The sequence below is a fragment of the Manis pentadactyla genome, chromosome 2 (genome assembly GCF_030020395.1).
Source record: "Manis pentadactyla isolate mManPen7 chromosome 2, mManPen7.hap1, whole genome shotgun sequence".
NCBI lineage: Eukaryota > Metazoa > Chordata > Mammalia > Pholidota > Manidae > Manis > Manis pentadactyla.
In genome coordinates, this window is record NC_080020.1 from 234,031,549 (window position 1) to 234,053,395 (window position 21,847).

A 21,847-nucleotide genomic window follows, 5' to 3' on the forward strand; every position below is an offset into this window, starting at 1 on the left:
GATGCCCTGCCTGTGCCTGGCACCTGCTGTGTCTGCATTGCACGGCCACAGACCACCCGTGGGGTTGCACCTGCCCGCTTGCGAATGTGTGGCCTCACCCACTCACCTGCAGCCGAGCCCTGGCCCTCTCTGGGTGCAGCCCCTTTCTGGGGCCACTGTGGCACTTCTTGAAGCTCTCGGCTCATTTCTTTGAAACTCACCCCTTGCCTGCCTAGACCTCTAGTCATTGCCAGTTACCGGCGGGGCACCCAGGCATCGCTGCGGTTCACGGCTCCCTGCTCGGTGGTGTGCACCCCACACTAGGGCTTGGCTTTAAGACCCAGGAGCTCCTCCACATGTGCCCGAGTTCCCAGGATCCTTCTCCTGTGCGGTCACTGCGGGGACTCTCACCCGCTGTGCTTGCACCCACATTTTCCTCTCTGTTGGCCAAGCTCTAGACAAGCTGTGCTGGGCCCGCAGGCCCCGCCCCGGCCGTGTCCTTGAAGCCCAGTTTCAGCAAGAATCCTGTTCTGTCAGTGTAGCCAGAATCCCGCCTTGATATCTGACCTATAATGCACCCCCCAGCCCAGGCGATCTCAACTCACCCTCCCCCCAGCCCCAGGCCCGCTCCGGAAGGCGTTCTGCCCTCCCAGTGATTTCCCCCCCGACTCCCGCTCCTTGGCTCCGCAGCCCCTTGGCTGTTTTGCGGGCTGGGCCCCGCGGTAGCAGTGTCTGCCCAGCTCACGTGGTCCTGGACTGTCTGCCTTACCCTTGGACGAGCGTGAGAATAGCTCCTTTCACACTGCAGGGCAGAGATGTTTCTTTGTCTTGTGTATATTCCAGAAGCCTAGGGCAGTGAGTACAGAGTGGGCATGTCTGCTGGCCTTTCTCGGGGGCCTACTAGGCACAGTCCTTCCGGGGATGTCCCCTTGGCTTTGCGGTGCCCACCCTTCTCTTACGGATGAGGCCTGGCTGCCTGGGAAATCGGAGGTCTAACACTGGGAAGGCTCATCGCTTACCTGGGCCTTGAACCCAGATCGCTTCCTCAGTCCAGCAAACACTTGCTGAGCACCTACTGTGCACCACACTGTGCTGGCCGCTGAGGGAACATCAATGAAGACCCCACGCTAGGCCTCCTTCCATGTGTGTGTTCCCACATTAGCTGCTTGAGGACATAGTGCAGGGGTTGAAAAATCTGCTTTGAACGTTTAAATGGGAATGAGGGCTGTTCTCCGAGGGCACCACTGAGCAGGACCAGGCACAGGCTGCCTGCACACGAGCAGCCAGAGGAGGAAGACCTAGGGGACCGTCTGCTCAGGATGGGAGAATTGCCACATGACCTGGATGCGGGCCCCTGCCCCCCAACGCCCACTCCCAGGCTCAGGGGGTCCCCCGCCTGAGCGCCAGGTGCCTTCCCCTCCATAGGCAGGGGAGGTGCAGACGGTACCCTCTGACACGGGTCACAGGAAGGGGCGGAGGAGGTGAGGGCGTGCACTGGCCGCCTCTGGGAGGCGCCCTGGGGATGCCGGCCCTATGTGCAGAGGCCCCACAGAGGGCTGATGGTGAGAAGTGACAGCCGGGGAAGGACATCCCGCAGAGACCGTGCACACTGACATGCGGGGAAGCCAGCCCAGTGGTCCAGGAGCTGGTGGACACACTGAGCTTGCTGTGGGCAGGAGGTGGCCGGGCAGCCTAGCATGCTGAGCTCTTATGCTTCCAGGGAAGTGACTGGGCCTCCAGAGACTGAGCAAGGGCGTGTGTGTCCAGGCGTGGCGTCACACCCTCCCCTTCTGTGGCGGCTCCGCTTAGGGTGGAGTCGGGAGACCTCCTGGGCGCGTGTAAGATATGGTGTGGAAATAAGTTCTGAGTCTGAGAGCTGGGTGGGCCACTGTAGGGGCCCAGGGGGCCATCAGAGGGGCAGTGCTGGGGGTGTGAGCCTTTGCCTGGTGGGCACGAGGGCCTGTGGGTGACCCTGATAGCTTCGAGCCCCTCACCCCACTCCCCATGGGCTCCTTGGAGTGGGCGGAGCGGGGACCATTCTCTGCTCCTTGGGTGCTGGAGTCCAAGGCACATGCTGCCTGGCTCCCCACAGACTGGATGGGACGGACAGGAGCCGGGACCCACCCTCCCTTAGCCAGGAGTCCCAGAGCTGCCAAGCCAGCTTCTGTTTACCCAGCCAGCGCCATTTCCCAGAAGTAGAGGGTCTCACTGGCATGCATTGTTAATGAAAAATCATGCTGTTTTGGGGACACTGGTGACATTTAAAATCTCCAGAGCGTTTGGGTTATGTGCTGTGGGCTGGTGAAGGGGTCTGCCCCGGAGCCGACAGACCCCAGCTCCCTCCTACTGCAGCTGTGTGCTGCTGGCAGCTGTGGGCATGAGCTGTGCACCCGGGGGGCGGATTAGCCCAAATGTGTTTCGACAGTCAGAGCGGACCTGGAGCGATGCCCCGTGGGAGCAGCTGTGGACGAGAGGTTCCCTTCTCATTGCTAACAGCTGAGTTGGTGCTCAGCCTGGAGATGCCAAGAAAATGGGGCAGCAGCGTGAGACCCACAGCTGGGGGCACAAGGGCATCTGTCCCGCCCACGTGGCTCAGGGCACCCCCACCAGTGCCGAGCCAGGCCAGCGGCCCCAAGTCCAGCCTGGCTGGCACTCGCTCTGAGGGCTCCGGCATCTCACCTCTGCACGGGGCTGAGAGCGCCGGCCTGAGCCGTTAGCAGGTGGGCACAAGATGGCCTGTCAGGAGCTTGCCCAGCACGGGGCGCTGGGCGGGCACTGTCCCTGGGTGCCCTGCTGGCATTGTCATCGTCCTCCTCACGACTTTCCTCACTGCCTGGTGGGGACCTGCCGCCCTTGCCAGCTCTCCCTCCTCTCGGGAACATTCCTACCTGGCGTCCCTCATGGACCCTGCATCTCCCAGGCTGTCACCTGGATTGTCTGCAAATGGCACCTGCAATAGGAGCCTTGGCTGGGGAGCCTGTTTTTTGAGTGTAGTTCAGGCAGCATCTCTTTTCTAATAGTTTCCTGATTTTTCCCATTTTCTGTCTCCTCTGTTTGTCCTATTTGTTCATGTAACCTAGGTCATTTATTCAAAGGGTGCTCTCGGGGCCTTTTTATGTCCCAGAGACTGTTCTAGGCCCTAGGAAGGTAGGAGGGCACGCACAGCAGTCACGCCCTCACCCCATTAGAGGAAGACGTAGATAAAGGGTAAGTTACACGGCATATTAGACGCCATGTGTGTCAAGGGGACAGTTTCAGTAAGGATAGGGATGCGGAGCGTCCTGCTAGCAGCCTCACCAGGTGACGTCTGCATCCAGACCTGGAGTAGGTGACTGGAGGAATCCTGCAGCCAGATGCCTGGGTGGCTCACAGCAGGCGCTGAGGCCCTTAGGCATGGGTGAGGGGCACCGGGGAGCCTGCCGTGAGGTCGGGGTGTGGAGGACCAGCTCAGGAAGGATGGAGGGCGGGTCCTGCAGGGCCTGCTAGGATATTTTAAGGACTTTTTCTTTTACTTTAGTGAGATGGAGAAGCTGTTTTGAACAGACAGGTGACATGACCTGACATTTGCTTTGCTGGGCATATTGTCAGGGTAACCATCACCAGCATCTCTTCCTGTCCCTTCTGTTCTGCGTCTGCTGCACAGGGGCAGGGAGCATCGTCCTGCTGTGCAACCAGGGGGCAGGAAAGCCCAGGCTTCTCCCTCGGGAGTAGAAGGGGGCAGAGGCCAAGTGGGGGTCGGATTCTCCACCTGAAGCGTGTCTCTGGGTCCTCCCGTTACCCAGGAGAGGGAGTAGCCACCCTGTCACCCAGGGTTTCTCTTGGGCCTAATGCAGCAGTGGCGAGTTCCCACACCTGGGGCTCAGCGGGGCCACGTCGGGGTGAGGTGGATGTGCTGAGGCTCCTGCATGGGAATGCAGGGGCAGGGCTCAGCCATGTTGTTGCCTTACCACACGCCCCTGAGGTGCAGAGGGGTGCAAGTCCGCTCCATACGGCCCCTCCTGCCCCTGTGGGGGCATACAAGCCAGTCCCAGTGCAGGCAGGTCAGAAGAGGGACCCGCGTTTGCCTTCCACCACAGCTGAAGCATGCGCTTAAAGGATGTTCTGATTCGGGGGTGGGGGGTGTCCTATTTCCTTTTGGGTATCTCTGTTTCCTGTTTCTTTTGGGTATAAAATGTTCTTCCTGTGAAATGATGATGCAAGTGGGTATGACTTTTTAATATCCTTATTTGCTGACATGAATTATTGTCCACCCCATGTTGGTTCTCATTTAAAAAAACCAGCTCATTCACTCAACACGGATTTACTAAGAGCCTCCCGCATGGCGGGCACAGTCCTAGAGGGCACTGCTGGTGTGATAGAGGGCACTGCTGGTGTGACCTGGAGCCTGGGTGCCCCCGGCTACCCCTTGCGGCCTGGTCGTCCTCATCATGCGAGTTATTCTATTACTTATTCTAAATACAGGGCCCTGGGAGGGGTAAGTCCATGCTCGGCACAAGATTCTGTAATCAGGTGGAAATACAGCACAGCCTGCTCTGGGTGATCGAACGGGTCTCTGGGTGAGAAGCTCTCGCCCCCTGACGGACTGGGGTCAGGGAGACCGACCCTCCGGCCACGTCATTCTCCTCTTGTATCACCTCGCCCTTGGTGGCCTTGGGGGTGGGATGGCCTCTCCCACCACCATCCCGTTGCCCAGCCTTACTCAGCCCTGGAGGGGCCACCAGAATAAGGAAGTGCTAAGTCCTTCCAGGGCGTGGGGTCCCTGCATGCAGTGGCTGTCCTCTGTGTGTCTGGGAGGGCATCTCCGGGCGAGACTAGCATTCGAATCGTGGACTTAGCAAAGCGGGCGGCCCTCCGGTGTGGGGGGCCTTGTCCAGTCCGCTGAGTCCGAACAGAACAGAAGGAGGAGGGAGGGAGGATCCATCCCCTGCCCGCTGTCCTCTGCCGGGACACTGGCTTGGATGAGGACTTGGACTGGACGGGAACGGAAACAGCTCTCGGGTTCCCAGTGTGCCCACGGGGGTCACAGGACTTGTGGGCCTCCACAACCACGGGAGCCGATTTTTATAATAAATCTCTCTTTATGCACGACCTACCAGTTCTGTTCCCCTGGAGAGCTCTGCTCAGCATTCCGCCCTGACTCCAGCTCTCTGGAAGTTGGGTGGGAGCACCTGGGCTGGAGGGGAAGGGCTCAGCCAACCAGGGGCCTGCCTGGGCCCAGAACCCTGGCATATTCCTTACCTCTGCCGACCTTAGCTTTCTATGTTTAATAGGAACACTAATATTGGGTTAATTAGGCAAAAATAGATGCTACTGAAGCACTTTGATGCCATGAATTTAGTTCTGGCTCACTGGGAGCCCACTCTGAGTGCCCTCGGTGGGCTGTTGTCTGTCACCTGTCACGTGCTGGCTTGAGGACAAAAGCATTTGCCCAGTGGCTCTGCCAGCCCAGGGCCTCCAGACCTCTGCTTGTGGATGTGGAAAGAGGGGTGTGGAGAAGGCCCACCTGGGGTCTGCCCCTGTCTTCTCTGCCACCTCTGCACTGCTGAGAGTTAGCCAGATGCCACCCGGGCCTCAGGAGGATGGGAAGGCACCGTCCCTGAAAGGCAGCTCCTTCCGGCTGGCTCCGCCTCAGAGGAAAAGAGCAGTCCCAGCAGGCGGGTCGTCTCCTCTGCCACGAGTCACAGCCCACTGGGTTCCTGTAAGGCTCAGAGGCCGTTGCAAATGTGGCACATTCACTGTGGGAAGCCACAGTTGGCTCAGGGGAAATGCAACCACTGTTATGTTTTAAATTCCAATTCCATCTCCATCATTTATTAATGTGGATTTTAAAGTTGGTTTCATGATCTCCCCCCTCTCCTCATGTGTGGAATGCAGAGAGCAATGTCCTTCATAAAGGATCTCTGAGGAAATCGCGTCACGTGCAGAAGGTACCTGCCATAAAACAGGTTCCCTATCCATAGTCCTGCTCCTGTGGTTAAAGGGGCGGCTGTGGGATCAGCAGTGACCCCGTTCCCCACTGTCCCCTCTGCTGTCCAGGGGCTGGCTGAGGGTGGGGGGGTTCCCACTGGAATCTGTACATGGAGAGCTGAGTCTGAAATCTGCCCTTTTCCACGTTCATGGAGGAGCACGGTGTGCAGGCTCGCGTGGATGTGCCTCGGCTCCTGGACCTCCATCTGGGGAGGTTGGTAGAGACTGGTGTGAGGAGGGTGCTGTGCCTGCCTCTCTCCCGGCCGGCAGAGCGCCTGCAATCACGGTGCTCTAATCCCTGTGAGCCTCCTGGCCTGCAGGCTCCAGCTAGATTCTGGGTGGAAAAAACAGATCCTGAATGGCTGAAGCCACTGAAGCCCGCAGCTCCTGGTGGGGTTGACTCTGAACGCACAGTGAAAACACAGCCTCTCCTCCTAAAACACAAGCTGGCCTCTCGAAGGGGTTTGGCTCTCCTGCTGTTTTCTCACGGCCTTGAATCCTTACTAATCCCCATGCAGGAGATGATGAGAATGTTCATCAGGGATAATGTGGGAACACGCACCCCCCTTCAGCCTCTGTCCTCTTCAGGAAGGCCTGATGGACGCGTGTATCTGCTATAGACTGATAAATGTGCTCTGATCCGTCCCCTAGTGCAGGCCACTGACACACTGTCCTGAGGGCCTGCTGGTCAGACCACTCCTTTCCCTGTAAGTTACCCTAGAATCCCGGAGGCCCTCGTCCTCTGAGACGGGGAGAGGCCCCCAGACCCCCTGGGTCACTGCCCTGCCGAGGCCTCTTGGGGAGACTGCGTCTCTCCTGGGGTGTGGGGAGCCCTCCCCGCCCATAGCCTTGACCAGGAGGCCTGGGACCCTCAGCCGGTCCACGTCCTCCCGCTCCCTGCTGCTCATCCTTCCTTTACCACGATGTGCTGCTCCCCTGAAAGAGCAGGAGGAGGGGGGACCAGGGACCCCGGGTGCTAGTACAGGGCTAGCTGGGGTGCGGGGAATGGGGTACAGGGCAGAGGGGTAGGCGAAGACAAGGTGACCCCCTGCGTCTCTGGAACTCAGATTTCATTCTAAATTCAATGAAAAATACTTCAAGGGCTTCAGGGCCCTGACGTGATGGGACTGCTGGCTGTAGACCCTGGCTGCTCAGCGGAGAGGGTGGGGTGCTTGGAGGGGGGCTGAGCTGTGACATGGGGTCAGCTCCACCAGAGTCACTCTGCAGGACTGGCGGGCCTTGGCGCTCCCTGCAGAGCTGGACGGGGTCTGGTGGGGGCTCCCAGGTCTGTGCTGGCGAGGAGGTGGGACAAGGCTGGGCAGTTGGCAGGCTCCCTGGTCATGGGCAGTGGGCCTGCTGCTGCATCGTGCAGGGCATCCCAGAGGAGAGGTTCTGAGTGGAGACAGAGGAGTCCAGGATTCGGGGAATATGGTTTTTCCATTTTTAGTGTTTAGTCTTGGCTGTGAGCTGCATCTGAGGCGTCTGGGTAGAGAGGCTAGTGGCTGGGGCAGGATGAGGGCCAGCATGGGGGGGGGATTGATGACGCTGTGGAGGGGGCAGGGGAGCCACGGAGGGACTGAGTGAGGCCGTGAAGCATAAAGGGATGCTTGGCGACAGAGGGTGGGAAGTATCCAAGCCGTGCGAGGACGTTTCAGACCGCAAGAGGCCTCGTGTTTGATGGAAACACAGTCTGTCGCAGCAAAGCCAGTCGGGGAGCCCCTCCCCACCCCCGGCTCCCAGGCCCGTGGCCGCCTCCCGCCTCCCATCTCCCACCACAGCAGGCCATGCCCCAAGAGACCCGGGTCAACAGCATGAGAGTCCTGAGCTCACGTCTGGAGTTCCTCTCATCTGAAATTGACTGGAGGGATTCTTTGGACCCCAGGGTCCCACCCAGGGACTTTACTGGGGAGAGGGATGGTCTAGAGGGGGAGTCTGTAGAAAGTGGGGTAAAGACAGAGCAGCTCTCCGTGGGCTGATGAGACCCACCGTGTTTACAGCAGACAACTCTGTGCTGAGACATCTGTGGGTTTTATGTCCTCAGCTTTGAACAGAGAACATGAATGTTTTAAAACCTCTTGGTAAGTGCAAAGGCATTGCTTTCCCGAAGGTTGTAAAGGACTCGGATCTTCTGGAAGACTCTGAGTGTTGGGTAAAATGAGTTCCCATGTGTTCTTACCAACACAGACCATCACCTGTTAACATAGGGATCCTAGGAAGTGTGCAGGTGAAGACACGGCCGTGCTGAGACCCAGCAGGCGGAGCTTGGAGGAAGGTGAACCTGACTAGAGCCCGTGGCGTGGAAGTTCCCTCCCGTAGTGACGTGTGTCGCTCCCCGGGAGACCGCGCTTGGAAACCAGGCGGCCAGGATTTCCTGGTGGCCCCGGTCTCCCCTACAGATGGGCACCTCCAGAGCTGTGTCCCCGGCTGGTCCGTGAAGACTGCCTGTTCTATGGATGAGGAGACGAAAGCCCGGAGGACTTCGGGTAGGAGGCCAGGGAAGAGCGAAGCAGGGCTGCAAACCTGACCCTCTCCCTCCTCTGCCATCCTCTTCCTTCTCCGAGCAGGTCGTGGTCGCCTGTCCACGGTTCTGGTGTAAAGGAGGCCAAGTGTGTCATGCCTCCCAGAATGTTTGAGCAATTGCTTCACGAAATAGTGACAGTAGCACAAGAACCGGTTTCTACGTCTTAAAGATAAAGGCATCTCGAGTGTCGCTGATGCCCACGCAGCGGGAACTGGATGTGACAGACGGGTAATTGTGGCAGTATTAGCGATATGTGGATGAGAAGTTTAAAATAATTGAAAACTGGCTTTTTCACGTGCAAGTGGAAACTTGAGAAACGTCGTAGCCGGGTCTACGTGCGAAGGGGCGCGTATGGACTTCTGCAGGCTGGCAGCTGCAGTCCAGCGCGCGCAGGGCGTGCCAGGGGTGGGGCTGAAAGTTCAAGAACAGTCTGAGCCCGTCCCTACTGTCGGACCCCGCGCTTTCAGCCCGCCTCGCGTGGTCGTTGCTTCTTTAGTGAAATTCTCTTCAACCTCTTCAGGTTGTCTGACGAAATGATGTTACAGGATCTGCCCTGCGGCTGGAGAGTCAGGGGAGTCGTGGGAGCATAAATGCGAAAGGCATCTGAAAGCCGGGCCTGGGACGGGCCCGAGCCAGCGATCCGTGTCCGGGGCTGGTGCTGTAAGAGGGAGGGGGGAGCTGTGACCATCGGCCCCTCCCTGAGTCGGTGGGACACGAGTGTGCCGAGAGAAGGGGTCCCTGGTTCCCAGGAGGGCTGGCGCGTAGGGAAGGACCCGGCTAAGGTTTGCAGAGCGTCTGTTCTGGGGGGCGTGGCCTGGAAGCGCTCTGCTTCTGGCTTGGTTTGTAGCAGCTCCGGAGGGCTGTGACCCGCCTGCGCTGCTGGCCAGGGGTGTGTGACCTGCCCGTGCTGCCCGCCGCTGTCTAGCTGCGCCCCTGGGGCAGTCAGCCGCGGACGCCGCTGCTCCGGCCCCTCCCTGGCCCCGTGGCCCTCTCCGGCCCCACTTCTGTCTTGGCCGGGTCACCTCAGGGTCCCATCTTTGCCACACCTTCCTCAGCTCCCTGGCCTGGAATTTCCTCTTGGAGCTCGTTTATCTCTTCTGCAAAACTTTCCCCTTTCCAAATACCTGTTCCCAGAGCTGTTGTATATGAGCTATTTTCTGAAATCCCTCACCCTACGAAGGTTTCTTTCACCCTGTCTGCCGTTATGGTCTCAACCTACGTTCATCTGTTTATTCATTCTTCATTTCATTTATCCGGTGTCTCGGTGATTAAATATCTCTGGGCCCTTATGTAAGAAGTGCTGGGAATGCAGAAGTGGGTGCCCAGCCCCTGGCCTTTGGGGCCTTTCTGTGGCTGGGGAGACCCGGGCTGCATGGAGGTCACAGTGGGATGTGGTAAGTGCTGCGATAGCCACGGGGCTCCTGGCGGCCAGAGGGTCTGTGCTGCTGGGAGTTAAAGGGGAGGGGGCAGAGCTGTGGGCCGGGCTTCCAAATGGGAGAGGAGATGCGGGCGGCACTGGCTGCCTGACACAGAGGGGCTGAGGAGCCCCAAACATCCACGAGGCTGTGGAACATTCTTCTGTGTAACTGGAGTATAAGCTCGCGTGTGCGTGCGTGTGTGTGCATGTGCAGGTGTGTGCATGTGCGTGCCGTGTGTTGGGAAGTAGGAGATGCAGACAGCCTGTGGGCCGCAGCAGGCCCGAGGAGCTGCTGAGGCGTGGTTGCCAACGTGACTGGCCCACACCCAGTCTCATGCACACGCTGCTCAGGTGAGTGGACGGGCTCCACCTTGACCGACCAAGTGCAGGTGTGTGGAAGCACCTCATCTGGGTCCAAGCCATACCTGAGTCCTGCGGTGAGAACTGGCAGGGCCACTGGGGTAAGGACCACCAACTGGGCCGCTAAGGCCACAGAAATTCATCTCTCACCGTCTGGAGGCTGGGGGTCTAAGGCAAGGTGCTGGCAGGGCCCCACCCCACCCCTCGGGAGGGTCCTTCCTGCCCTGCCGGCTCCTGGTGGCCCCAGGGGCTCCCCGGCTGGAGGCAGCAGGGCTCCGAGCTCGGCTCCATCTGCACATGGCCGTCTCCCCTCCGCGTCTGCGTCTTCACGTGGCAGCCTCCTTCCTGCGCGTCTCCTCCCTCCTGAGGACCCTGTCCTAGCGGGTCAGGGAGCACCCCACTGACCTCACGTTAACGTGACCACATGCTGTAAGGCCACAGTCCCCGGTCTGGGGTTCGGATTCCAGCTTGTCCTTTCCTGGGGAGGGGGGCACAGTGCAATAGCAGCCAATCCCCTGGTTCAGTGAGGGTGGAGGCATGGAAGGCGCACTGAGCAAAGCCACCCCCTGGCCCACAGACCTGCGGCCTGGAGCATGCAGCTGACATGGCCAGTAACAGGTGGTGGGGCTCCTTGTTACGCAGCCTCAGGCGGCCATGGGTGACTGATACTCGTTTCCTCTGCTCTCCATTCAGCCTCCAGGTTCTCCTCTGCCCCATGGGTGGTGTCTCTTCACCCGACCTCCCGTGCCTTCCGGAGTCCACCATGCCCCCTCTCCCTGCAGCCACAGGCACTCACTGCCTCCACCACTCAGAGTGGTGCTGACCCAGGCGCTGCTCTTGGCTCCTCCCTGTTCTTACGAAGTCTCACAGGTCCTTGCCTCATGGCTGGCAGGGCCCCTGTGTGCCCCGAGAATGTGCACACGGACAGACCAGACAGCACAGAGACCTCAAGACGGACACAGGGTCTCTGCTCCAGACCTGGCTTTGTTGCCCACGGCTTCCAGGACCTGGAGTGGGTGCTGCCCTTCTAGAGCCCCCAGCCTTTGTCACACTGTTGCCTGCCACCCCCTGGATGGCCTGCTGTTGCTCACGGGTCACTCCTTCCAGGCTGATGGTCTCTCTGCTGCAACTGTTGGATCCCCGCTCAGGCATCTGGGGGCACCTCCTGGAACACCCTTTCAGGTTTGGGGGTTTGAGAACAGCCACATCTCTCAGGGCAGGGTGTGGACATGCAGGAGACGAGGCTGGGGTCCCTGAGAGACCCCGTCTGGAAGGCCAGGTCTAGGGAGGCAGAGTGTGTCTGTCTGCATTATGTCAGCTGTGGGGTCACCAAAGGGACGGGAGCAGAGGGGTGACATGGTTGGGCTGTATTTAGAAATAATTCTGTTGACTGTAGGTCAGTGGGCTGGCAGAAGGCGGGGCCAGCCAGGCAGGAGGCTGTCCCTCCTGATATGAGTCCCTAGTGGGCAGGGCAGGCCTGGGCTGTGGCTCTGGGAGAGGCAGCCCCTCAGAACACTCCTTCACCCTGGGTAACGATGGCAGCATGCCCTTCACAGAAATGAGTCTTACAACCAGGAAAGGCTTGGCTTCTTAAAACAAGGTCTCCTGTGGGCCTCACACCGAGGTTGTTAGCCGCATTCAGGCTGCAGTGACGGGCCCTGGGGCAGGCGGTGGTGGGGGACAGGGTGGGGGTCTAGGTCCCCAACCACATCTGCCCTGACACACAGCGCTGCTCGGAGAGGCCCGTCTCCAAATCCCCCTCCAAACAACAGTGGTGTCTGGCCGCATCCTGTAGAAACCCTGAAGGAATGAACCCTAGGCAGGGTCCCCGGGGTGCTGATGGTAAGTGAGGTCAGCCCTCCTGGGGCACAGGGAGGCACAGGGTGGGCCCACAGGCAGGTGACACCGGGAGGGCGGGAGGGCAGCCAGGGCCCCCGTCACCAGGCTGCGGCGAGGTCCAGGATTTCCTCCGGGCGGAGTGAAGAAAGCGCAGGATGGTCCAGAAGCACGGGGAGTGGCCGGACCCGGGGGCAGCCCCGAGGGGTGGGATGTATCCAGGAAGTCTTCAGGTGCCTTTCCAGGGAGCAGGGCTGCGTGGGGTGTGGGGCCCAGCCCAGGACAGAGTTGGCACCCAGACAGGATCGCTAGACCAGGACTGTGAACCTTCCTCCCGGCAGCTGGCAGCTCTCGGGGGGTCAGGGCCTGAGGCCCCGCCGGTGCCTTTCTGAAGAGGAGCTCTCCAGAGCATCAGCGCACACTGGCTGCTGCGTGCCCAGGCCAAAGCTACAGGGAATGGGGTGACTTAGTGGGGATGTGGGGTGACAGGGGAGCCAGGGGCATGGGGAGCCAGGCTGGAGCCAGCAGCCCCGTGTGGCCCTGAGACGAGACGCCCTCATGCCGTGCCCTGGGCTCCCGCTCACCTGTAACTGGCAGGTCACTTCCCCACCTGTGAAGGGTGGGACGGGCCTGGAATCAGTGCCCTGCAGCCCTGGCAGGCAAGGCCTCTCTATCACTCCTACTTGGGTTGCTCTTCTTTGGGGTGATGAGATTTTCAGGCTCAGAAATGTTACAAAGGGAGATGGGATGAGCAACTCAGTAAACAGTGATTGGCAAAAGACCATGCTGTGCGTTGCGTCCTCAGGAAGCCCGGGGTGGGGGGTGTGAGGACAAACAGGGCTGGTGAGGGCTGCGTGCTGGGACCAGGGCCCCGCGGCCGCCCCTCCACCGTGGGCTCGGGCTTCCAGCCCGCTGGGAGGGGTGGCACTGCCAGCGAGGATTGGCACAAGGCTGTCCCCAGTGGCCACTAGTTCGGTGCCTGCTGAGCAGTTGTGACCCTGCTCTGGGCACGTACGAGACTCCAGATGCTGAGATGAATCCAGACAACATGTGTTCATGGCTTTGGGGTGCTTGGGGTGGGTAGGCTGGGCTCTGCCTGTGTGTGCATGTTGGGTGCATTCAGCCAGTGTGCCTGGGGTGGTCCTGACTCGTGTCTCTTGTTCCACAACAGTCATTAAGAGCAGCCTGGCTTGTTTTGGACATAAATGATCGACTTATTCTAGGCAAGTGGAGAGAAAGCAGTCTAGGAAGGTCCCTGGGCATGACCCTGAGGGGCTGGGGTTCTCCTGACACTAAGGGGCCAGGTTAGAGTGAAAGCAAGGAGTTAAACATTTAAAAAGAAAAAGTTGGGAGAGAGAACGATGTATGCCTGCATCCCGCAGTCATCTGAAGCCCTGGGACGTGCTCACTGTGGGTGGCCTTAGTGTGAACTACGGGGTCCGGGTGATGGCATGTCAGGGCCGGTTCACGACTGCGGCACACGCCACTCTGACTGTGTATAGGATGTCTGTGTCCCCTCAACCATCCCATGAATCTAAAACTGCTCTAAAATGATCAGATCTTAGACAAGCAAGCCAGTCTGTGACCCTTCAGGAACGCCCCCTCTGGAGGCAGTGGTGGAGGAGGGCTCCGGTCCCTGCGGATCGTGGAGGGGCCCAGGAGGGGGCCTGCCTGTGCACCAGCCCAGGCTCAGGGACCCACCCCGGGGAGGGGCAGGTGGGCCCCTGGTCCAGGCCTGGTCACGGGAGTCAGGCCCAGGGCGGTCAGGGGTGGGCATGGTGTACAGCAGGGGGGCCTGGGCGCCGGCCCTTTATGAGCTTGTCCGCCCGGTGTCCTTCAGGGGTGGCTGTGGGGGAGGAAAGCTCTGTCCCCTGTCCTCGCCATGGTGGGAGCGCCCTTCCTGGGGCTGTGCCGTGGGGGCACCTGGTGCAGACGCAGTGCCTCTGGGCTCCCTCCTCCATGCCCCTCCCAGAAGCCCTCTGCTGCTCCCACTCTGGCTCTGCCCCTGCCCCCGGGCCCTGGCTGAGCCCCCTCCCCGCTCAGAGGCTGCTCCTGGCCGTCTGTCTCTGGGGGACTGGCCTCGGTCTCAGCTCGATGGCCCTCTTATCTGTCCTAACCTTTCTGGGCTGCTCGGCTCCTGCCGGAACCTGCCGGGCTCAGCCTTCTCTGACCAGAGAGCACCTGCCTGGGCTGGTATGTGCACATGGGCAGGGGGCATGCACATGTGTAGTGTGTGCTTGTATGTGCACATGGGGTACATGTGCATGTGTGGGGGGTGTATGCGGATGTGTGGCATGTGTGCACATGTGCTGTGCCGTGGCAGTGCGTGCACATGACCCCAGATCTGCCCTTGAGGCCACAGTGGGGAATTAAATGCAGAGTCCATGCCCTTCCAGAGCCTCCCGGGAGCGTCTGCCGTGGAAGGGAAGCCGACTCCTATTTTCCTTTCCTGGTTTTGTTTTGTCAGTGCCCTTTGTCCTCTGTGTTCTGGGCCTGGGTTCCCTTGGAGAACAACCAGTTGTAAGTGTTCCCCTTGGTGCCTTGCCTCCCCGGAGAGCCAGCAGACCTGTGTCCCAGCGTTTGTCAGGGGACGGAACCTCCTGCCCTCCTCCCTGGCCTTCGTGACTTGTTCGCTGTCTGGACCCAGGTCAAGCGGGAGGGCATGGGTGGGCCGAGGGGGCAGAAGAAAGGGGTGACAGACCGGAGACATCAGGCCCATCCCTGTGTGTGTGGTGGGAGACGACCAGCCATGAATAGGACAATTCCATGGGGGACCAGTCGCAGTCCTGAGTGACCTTTCTGTGGGTCACAGGGACAGAGGTCAGACCTGCCGTCCATCCGACTAGGGTGCTCACACAGCCTCATGCCAGAATCAGGCAGACCCCTCGGCTCTGCCACCAACCTGCCGTGGTACCACCTCGCCAGGCCACTCCACACCAGGGCCTGTGCTCTGGGGCCCGTGATCTCTGTGAGCCACCTGCTGACTACTTCCCTCATGGTGGCCGGTCTTCAAGTACAGGATGGAGATTTTTGGAGCTGCCTCTGGTGTCAGCTCACTGCCGGGTGGCCGGGTGCCAGCTTGATGGCCTGTTGGTGACTCCTTGCCCGTCTCCGTCTCTGGCAGGAGCCCCTGGCTGTCCCCACCCTGTCGGTCACCTGTAGGATCCAGTGAACGTCCCCCTCCGGTCTGATAGTGGCTCCCAGAACTTTGTCTTGGCCCAGCAGGCCTGTTTAGGCTGCCTCCATCCCAGCAGCTCTGCAGGCAGGCATCCTTGACAAGCGAGACTGGGTGATGGGCGCCCACGGCCCTGGGGGAGGGTCAGCAGGGGGGTCTAATGCTCGGCAGGATTGCAAGGGGCAGAGGCAGGGTGGGTGGCTGCAGGGTGGGTGGCTGAGTGGCTGTGGAGACCAGAGGCACATGGCGGCTGCAGGCGGAAGCCTGATAGTGCTGCAGTCACAGCACCACGATTCCTGCAGCCGGAGGGCAGTCGGCCATCCCTGTGGGTGGATGCTGCTCAGCCACAGCAAGGCCACACACACGGGCACCATGGACCCACAGCCTAGGCTGGACTGCAGGTGCGCACACGTGCTGTGTACCTGAGAAGCAGCCCGAGGTCAGTCCCTGGCATCCACGCTGGCCGGCGCAGCCCCAGCAGGTTCTGGCGTGGAAGTCAGAGGAGGAGCTGGAGGAAGGAGCTGATGCCCCTGGCCCAGCGGGAGATGAGGCCCTAGAAGTGGGCTGTGGGGTGGGGGAGGGCCGGGCCCCCTGCTGGCCCCCTGCTGGCCCCCCTTACCTTGGGATTCTTCCCTTTGAATCTTTCTCCACCGCCTGGACAGGAAAAGGGGAGATGAATAAAGAACAGGGGGGATCGCTAGAGGCTTTTGTTTGAAACCTCCTTAAAAGAAGGGAACAGGATCAAAGCTCTGAAGAGGCAGATGAGCCCCCTCCCCACACAGCTCAGCTGCAGAGCCCTCCGTTCCTGCCGGGGGGTCGGCTCCTCTCTCCTCCCACGCACAGCGGCCCTGTGCCACGTAGGGGCCGACTGTAGTGCGTGTGCATGCGTGTGTGTGAGTCTGCATGTGGGGTGTGTGTGTGTGTGTGGTGGGGCAGAGACAGAGGATGGGCAGGTGGGGGGAGTCGTGTTTGTTCTGTGCACGACACCTGCAGAGGGACAAGATGGGCAGCCGCGCACAGGCGGGTGGCGGGCCGCGCCTCTGGGCAGTTCCATCCCCTTCCTGCCTGTCCCGGGTGTTCGCGGTGCAGTGCCCCGTGGTTCCCGTGTGGACAGAGCTACACCACGCCCTCTGCATCCAGGACAACCACTCCCTTTGATGTCCATTCAGCAGTCAGAGGCCAAGCCGGCCTTGCTGTCTGGTGGGAGCGTGGGGGTTTCTGCAGAACAGGGACAGGCTCCCGTCCGAGGAGGCAGAGCTTTGCCTCTGCCCTGTGTGGGGCTGCCGCCCCCGCGCTCTGCGCAGCCTACTGCGGGAGGGGCTGGGAACCAGCTGCCCGTGCCCTGCACCCGCCCTCGGCCGCTCAGGCTGCAGGGGCTCAGGGACAGAAGCGGGAAAGGCCTCGGCATGTTCTGAGGCTAAAATGCCATTTGCTTTGCAGCCAAGGCAGGAGCCGGAAAACTCCTGGATCCAGGAGGCTGGCCCAGCCTCAGTCCTGGTGCTGCGTGCCGCCCACTCTCGGCCCCATCGCCCCTCAGCCCCCGCCCCTGCCTGGAGCTCGCCTGCCCTCTCTGCCTCCCCCTCTCCCTGAGGAGGGGGCTCGCTGCCGCACCTCCGGGTGTCCGTGGAAGTGGGAGGAAGTGCTGCGTCTGCTCCCAGTGGACCGAGGCCCGGGCGTGGGGTTTTGGACCCGGGGATGGCGCTCCACCGGCACCGAGAATGGTGCCTCCAGAGAGGCCTGGCTGCCAGGCTGCGGTAAAGCCTGCGGTCGGTGCGGCAGGGCCTCAGGAAGCTGCCTCCATGTGTGTTCGATGCCATACTAGTTCTGCTCTGTGAGCTCAGGGGACGTGTCCACACAAGGCCCTGCTTCCCCCTGTGTGCATGGTGCAGAGCAAAGAGCCTGGCTTCCATGGAGGGGGGCTCCTCGAGTGTGGGGGCGTTGGTGGTCCGTGGGGTTTCTGCAGTTTCCAAATAGGGTACTCCATTGCATTTTAGGTGAGAATCAGAGTAAAGGGGGCAGGGCAGCCCGCTGCTCCAGGACAGAGGCCCCTGCTGGGGCAGGTCGTCTCCCTGCACCGGCCCTGGGGTGGGGCTGGCCCTCAGCGCGCACTCCTGCCCGCGGCCTCAGGCGAGACCCTGACCAGTGGAGTCAGACGTCTGCTGGTGGCCTCCCCCGATGGGGTGCAATCGTTGGCTTCCCAGGGAATGACATGAACCTTGGGGAGCCCTGCGCTTGTGCTTGTGACAAACCTGTAAGAATGGCCCGCTGGTCTGGTGAGCGGCTCCACCCAGGGAGTGACTGCACAGGGGCTCCAGCTCGGGAGGGCCGGGGTGGGGCTGGGCGCCATTTGCTCTGAGGTTTACCTGGAGAGCCCTGTCTGCAGGAGCTCCCCACCACCCCCGGCGCACAGAGGGCATCGCGTTACTCGGGTGCAGGGCTGAACTGCCAGCGGCACAGGTGTCTCCCGCATTCTTGTGACCAAGTCCCCTTCCAGTGCACCCGGTGGCTCGGGCCTTACGTCCTCCCGCAGGGCCCTGTAGGTGCAGTTCACCCTCTCTGTCTCGGGAGGAGACCCCACCTCTAGACCCTCTGCTTTCACTTCCACCTGTGTGAGTGTCCTCACCACCCTCTGCAGGCCGGGGGTCTAAGGCAAGATGCCGGCAGGGCCCCACCCCACCCCTCGGGAGGGTCCTTCGTGCCCTGCAGGCACCTGGTGGCCCCAGGGGCTCCCCGGCTGGAGGCAGCAGGACTCCGAGCACACGGCCGTCTCCCCTCTGCGTCTGTGTCTTCACGTGGCAGCCTCCTTCCCGTGCGTCTCCTCCCTCCTGAGGACCCTGTCCTAGCGGGTCAGGGAGCACCCCACTGACCTCACATTAAGGCGACCACATGCAGACCCTATTCCCAGAGTATGTCCCTTGGGGATACAAATCTACCCACAACACTATCTTCGCTGCGATTACATTTCCATCTGGAATTTTCATCTCAGAGGGAGATGGTGGCACTAAATGACTCAGTGAGTCAGGTACGTTTAAGGGCCCGACACCTTCTGTGTCAGGAGGACATGGGAGCTGAGACCCTGTGCCAGCTTCTGAGAGGCCTCTTTGAGGCTGGCGCTCTCCTTCCATTCCTGCCCAGCACCCCACATCTGCAGGCGTTCCAGTCGTTCACCTCGCTCCCTAGGGACAGCCTGCCATCCCCCTGTCCACCTCCTGTGGGTGTCTCTGTGCCTCCTGAAGCCGTGCTGCTGCAGGGAGCTGGGGAGGGTGGCTCTGGCTCGGCTTGTCCTCATGCCCATTTGCAAATGGTTTTGCTCAAGCAGATCTGAAATGCCTTCTGGTAAAGACTGGCCTCCTTAATCTGCGTGTTATGTCTGGATTAAAGGGAATCTGGGGCATGTTTTTATTCATTAGGTTTTATTCACTAAATTGCTATTTATAAGAACTGGGTGGTGTCCAGAAAGCCACTAATGGGCTTGAGGTCTTTTCTCCCAAATATGTCCTCAAAGAACAGATCAAACTGGGATTTCAGAATAGGCAGTACTGGCGTTCCCGAAGTCAGATCACTGCATGTATTGGTAGAGTGGGTACAGACGCCCCTCTTTTCCCCCTGGGGACTCCTCCACATACCTCCTTTCAGGCGTCTCCCGTCAGAACTGGAACTGGTATGTTAGGGGGGCTCTCGGAATTCTCCTTGGCCTCTGTCCCACTCACATGTTGTCAGCGATATTCTCATCCAGGGAACATCTCTCCTCATCCTTGTGCACATGCACATACACGCACACACACACACACACGCGCGCGCACATGATGATAACACACACACAAATGCACAATGCATGAATGGTTCCACACACACAGGTGGTGATAACACACACACGCACACACACAATGCATGGATGGTTCCACACACACAGGATTTTCACACCGTTTTGTATGTTTTGTTCTTGCTTGTGGGGCAAATGTCTTTTGAAGCTGGAAAGAAGTTTCCATGGGCCTGGCTGGGCCATCGAGTACATATGGCTGACGCTGCCTGTCCCAGTCACAGTACAGATAGGACCAGCCCTCCCAAGCAGTGCTTAGGACCAGGTGCCAGCTCCGTTCGGGTCGGTTCTCACGGTGGCCTCCGGCTCTCATGGACCCGAATGAACATGGACCCTGTGTGGGGCAGCCGCCTCTGTCCTCAACCGGGCACTATGCGGGGACCTGTGCGCTCTCTCTCCACACTGGCAGAGGCAGAGAGGACTGTTCCCGCGGCAGGGCCCAGGAGGGCCGCAGCACTGGGCTTTGTTTGTTCCTCACCAGGCATCCTGGCTAGTGATCGTCACGTATGTCCCTCAGATTTGGGTTTCTGGATTCAGCCATTTCTGTGAGGCTTTTGTTTCCTATCTTGGGACTTAGAGAAATAACAGAAGGATGAGCAGGAATGACTGTGCTCGCTTCATGGGATGGGCACTGTGTGCATTTTACATCCAGGCCCTTCAATGCGAGGAGCCATGCTGACATCCACTACAGAGCCCAGCCCCTTCTCCTGGAGCACCTGGCGGCAGCCTCTAAACAGAATTGGCAGGAAAAGGGGTGTTTTGAAGTCCTTTTCTTTCAATATTGCCTGAGTTCCTTCCCTGGGTATAAGTGCCCCACTGGTACCAGCCCTCCGTCAGCCAAGGGCTGGAGACCGGCGATGCTGCTGCTGAGCCTGGCGGGGCGGCCCTGGCCACAGACCAGGCCCTCCCAGGGGGTGATGAGGGCCAGGTGCCAGCTCCACTCGGGTCGGCTCTCACTGCGGCCTCCGGCTCTCACGGACCCGAGTGAACCAGCATGAAGCGGAATGCCTCTGGAGCCACTCTGAGGTTGGCAGCCAGTCCTTTCCTCCGGCGCCACCCGCATCCCGGTTCTGACGGGGTCCCTGCCCCTCCTGTCGAGCCCTCAGCCCCTGCCGCACCATCTGCCTGCTCCCCGGCTGGCATCCGCCCCGTCAGCCTCCTAGCTACAGCTCTGAACCTTGGAGAGCCGGAATGTGGTTTAGCAGGAAAATGAATCTGAAATCTTCCCTCCGGGCCCCCCCTTTGCTTTCCTCTCCTCCCCTCCCCCCAGGAGCGACTCATCTGCCAGTCCAACCTCCGAGTGGAGCTGAGGCCAACTGGGCGACCTGCCCACACTTGTCAGCTTCTTTGACCAGATGACAGGAGAGCAGCGCTTAGACAGGAGAGGGCTGTGCGTCCCTGCCTGCAAGAACTAGAAGCGCCGCGAGGCAAGGGGGGCGGGGGGCCAGAAGGTTCTCTCAGGCTGCTGAGGAGCTGCGGCAGGGTGGGATGGCCCCATCCCAGGGGGAACACTAAGCCAGTGTGTATGGTGTGTGTTTGTGCATGCATGTTCATGCACTCCTGTGACCACACATGCGTGTTTGTGTAAAGGTGTGCAAACTTGTGTACATGCATGCATGCACTCGAGCACATTCATGTGTACATACATCAGAGAGCATATGTTCAAATGTGCACATGCACACACATGTCACACACACAAAGTAGTCACATGTGCATGTACATATAATGTGTGCAGGCACATGCATCTATATTTGTGCACATGTGCATGTGTGTGTGAGCATGCATTCCTGGCATGGCAGAGAAAGAGCATGAGGGGGCATCTGGATCCCCCCCAGCTATTTGGAGGCCCTGCGGGTGTTTCATGCTGCCCATACCTGCCCCAGCATTGACATGAAGTGTGCAGTAGCTCTTCCGCCTGCTGTGCTCTGGCTGCCCCTGCCGCATCCTTGCTGTGCATATCTGGAGCTGCAGGGCCCGCCGGAGCAGGTCTGGAGCGGTGAGCTTTGCCACAGGGTCCTGGCCATCAGCAGGATGCAAGGCACAGATTAATTCCTTGACTCTGTAACAGTTGTCTCAGTGTGATGGCCTGTGTGTCCTGACCTCTGGACTGTGGGCGCCAGAGATAATGAGAAGACGTGGTACTGCCAGTGGAGGGAGGATGAGCCAGGCTTGGAAGGAGTCTCAGAAGTCGCCTGGTTGCCAAACCGTTGGACACTTTATCTGAAGTGTCCTCTGTAGCAGCCCATTCCAGTGTCTCTGTCCTTGTGGGAAACCTGTTTTCCTGGCTTCCAGTCACCACCCCATCTAGTTCATCCTCCCTCCCTGACCACCTCTCTCTCTGTTCCCAGGTTCCATGCTTGGCCTCTTTGTGGCCGGGGCACAGCACCGGGGTCTCACCCCAGGGGCAGCCACGCCCATGTAGAGGCCCCGGCTCTGTGTCTACCTGTGATGCCCGGCAGGCTCAGGATCTGCACTGCCAGCTGCCCCTGGACCTCTCTGCTGGGAAGGCCCACACATGCCTCCAGACCAGCTGCAGGGGCCGAGCTCATCTGGGCTCATCCCAGACCCGCCGCCATCTGCACTCCGTCCCGGGAAAGGCCCTTCTCTCTGCCCTCCCCCTCCCATCATCTGAACTGGCGCCACGAAGTCCCGGGGTGCTTGCTGGCAAAGCCCCCGCCCCACTCTCCGGCAGGCACCCTCCCCTTCCGTCCTTTGGCTCCCATCCTCTCGGGTCTGGCCGCTTCCAGAACCCCCGCGCCGGTCCCCCTGCCC